Raw genomic sequence first — 3,834 nt, forward strand, 5'->3', positions numbered from 1 at the left:
ATTTTCAATCAACTATTTGTTTCTCGTTAAAATACTGAGTAAGATATTGAAAAGGGGAGAAGTTCTGTTTTTATTGCATATATCGACGTTTCAGCCGGAATAGAGCGGTTTTACGTGTACATCTTCCATCGTTAATATAAACGGAAAATCAGGAACATTTTAGTTAATTCTATTGAAAACACATTGATTTTTATCATTTGTATTGGAAACAACATTGTCATATGTCTTTTCTTGGAACTAAATAATAGGAAACCTCGCTCTATGATTTGAAGGTAAAATCCTCAAATATGGTAAAATATTGACTTTTTCACGTTAATCATGTAGTTTGATATTATGCAAATATATTCATTTTTACCAATATTTCGATACAATTTCATGTAGTATCACGATATGTGATTTGGCCTTCAAATCTCAGAATTTCGCATAATATTGCATTTTAAGCAAGTTTTCTTGCATTTTGTTTAGTACGAAAAATCATCGAATTTAGCAATATTTTGACGTTTATCATCCCCTTTTCCTTTAATTGATTTAAACTAAATATCATCGAATTAGGCAATATTTTGCCGTTTTTCCACGTTTTTGTGAATTTTTAGTCTATGGGTATTAATTCATGATATATACGATAAAAATGATGCATACACATAATTGATTAGATAATAACCTAAAATACTTCATTTTAATCAACTATTTGTTTCTCGTTAAAATACTGAGTAAGATATTGAAAAAGGGAGAAGTTCTGTTTTTATTGCATATATCGACGTTTCAGCCGGAATAGAGCGGTTTTACGTGTACATCTTCCATCGGTAATATAAACGGAAAATCAGGAACATTTTAGTTAATTCTAATGAAAACACATTGATTTTTATCATTTGTATTGGAAACAACATTGTCATATGTCTTTTCTTGGATCTAAATAATACGAAACCTCGCTCTGATTTGAAGTTAAAATACTCAAATATGGTTAAAAAATGACTTTTTTCACGTTTTTCATGTAGTTTGATATTACGTAAATATATTCATTTTTACCAATATTTCGATACTATTTCATGTAGTATCACGATATGTGATTTGGCCTTCAAATCTCAGAATTTCGCATAATATTGCATTTTAAGCAAGTTTTCTTGCATTTTGTTTCGTACGAAAAATCATCGAATTTAGCAATATTTTGACGTTTATCATCTCCTTTTCCTTCATGTGATTTAAACAAAATATCATCGAATTAGGCAATATTTTGCCGTTATTCCACGTTTTTGTGAATTTTCCGTCCATGGGTATTAATTCATATATATACGATAAAAATGATGCAAACACATAATTGATTAGATAATAACCTTAAATACTTCATTTTCAATCTATTTGAAAATATATTTTTCATATATTTCATATATTTTCATATATTTGTTTCTCGCTAAAATACTGATTAAGATATTGAAAAGGGGAGAAGTTCGGTTTTTATTGCATATATCGACGTTTCAGCCGGATTAGAGCTCTTTTACGTGTACAACTTCCCTCGTTAATATAAACGGAAAATCAAGAACATCATTTGTATTGGAAACAACATTGTCATATGTCTTTTCTTGGAACTAAATAATACGAAACCTCGCTCTATGATTTGAAGGTAAAATCCTGAAATATGGTAAAATAGTGACTTTTTCACGTTAATCATGTAGTTTGATATTACGCAAATATATTAATTTTTACCAATATTTCGATACTATTTCATATAGTATCACGATATGTGATTTGGCCTTCAAATCTCAGAATTTCGCATAATATTGCATTTTAAGCAAGTTTTCTTGCATTTTGTTTCGTACGAAAAATCATTGAATTTAGCAATATTTTGACGTTTATCATCTCCTTTTCCTTCATGTGATTTAAACAAAATATCATCGAATTAGGCAATATTGTGCCGTTTTCCACGTTTTTGTGAATTTTCCGTCCATGGGTATTAATTCATATATATACGATAAAAATGATGCAAACACATAATTGATTAGATAATAACCTTAAATACTTCATTTTCAATGATCTATTTGTTTCTCGTTAAAATACTGAGTAAGATATTGAAAAGGGGAGAAGTTCGGTTTTTATTGCATATATAGACGTTTCAGCCTGATTAGAGCGGTTTTACGTGTACATCTTCCCTCGTTAATATAAACGGAAAATCAAGAACATTATAGTTAATTCTAATGAAAACACATTGTTTTTTATCATTTGTATTGGAAACAACATTGTCATATGTCTTTTCTTGGAACTAAATAATACGAAACCTCGCTCTATGATTTGAAGGTAAAATCCTCAAATATGGTAAAATAGTGACTTTTCCACGTTATTCATGTAGTTTGATATTACGCACATATAATCATTTTTACCAATATTTCGATACTATTTCATGTAGTATCACGATAGGTGATTTGGCCTTCAAATCTCAGAATTTCGCATAATATTGCATTTTAAGCAAGTTTTCTTGCATTTTGTTTCGTACGAAAAATCATCGAATTTACCTATATTTTGACGTTTATCATCCCCTTTTCCTTCATGTGATTTAAATAAAATATCATCGAATTAGGCAATATTTTGCCGTTTTCCACGTTTTTGTGAATTTTCCGTCCATGGGTATTAATTCATATATATACGATAAAAATGATGCAAACACATAATTGATTAAATAATTACCCTAAATACTTCATTTTCAATCTATTTAAAAATATATTTTTCATATATTTCATATATTTTCATATACTTGTTTCTCGTTAAAATACTGATTAAGATATTGAAAAGGGGAGAAGTTCGGTTTTTATTGCATATATCGATGTTTCAGCCGGATTAGAGCGGTTTTACGTGTACATCTTCCCTCGTTAATATAAACAGAAAATCAAGAACATTATAGTTAATTCTAATGAAAACACATTGTTTTTTATCATTTGTATTAGAAACAACATTGTCATATGTCTTTTCTTGGAATTAATAATACGAAACCTCACTCTATGATATGAAGGTAAAATCCTCAAATATGGTAAAATAGTGACTTTTTCACGTTAATCATGTAGTTTGATATTACGCAAATATATTCATTTTTACCAATATTTCGATACTATTTCATGTAGTATCACGATATGTGATTTGGCCTTCAAATCTCAGAATTTCGCATAATATTGCATTTTAAGCAAGTTTTCTTGCATTTTGTTTCGTTCGAAAAATTATCGAATTTAGCAATATTTTGACGTTTATCATCTCCTTTTCCTTTATTTGATTTAAACAAAATATCATCGAATTAGGCAATATTTTGCCGTTTTTCCACGTTTTTGTGAATTTTCAGTCTATGGGTATTAATTCATTATATATACGATAAAAATGATGCAAACACATAATTGATTAGATAATAACCTGAAATACTTCATTTTCAATCAACTATTATCTCGTTAAAATACTGAGTAAGATATTGAAAAGGGGAGAAGTTCTGTTTTTATTGCATATATCGACGTTTCAGCCGGAATAGAGCGATTTTACGTGTACATCTTCCATCGGTAATATAAACGGAAAATCAGGAACATTTTAGTTAATTCTAACGAAAACACATTGTTTTTTATCATTTGTATTGGAAACAACATTGTCATATGTCTTTTCTTGGAACTAAATAATACGAAACCTCGCTCTATGATTTGAAGTTAAAATCCTCAAATATGGTTAAATAGTGACTTTTTTCACGTTTTTCATGTAGTTTGATATTACGTAAATATATTCATTTATACCAATATTTCGATACTATTTCATGTAGTATCACGATATGTGATTTGGCCTTCAAATCTCAGAATTTCGCATAATATTGCATTT

Source organism: Procambarus clarkii, unplaced genomic scaffold (genome assembly GCF_040958095.1).
Source record: "Procambarus clarkii isolate CNS0578487 unplaced genomic scaffold, FALCON_Pclarkii_2.0 HiC_scaffold_200, whole genome shotgun sequence".
Classification (NCBI taxonomy): Eukaryota; Metazoa; Arthropoda; class Malacostraca; order Decapoda; family Cambaridae; genus Procambarus; species Procambarus clarkii.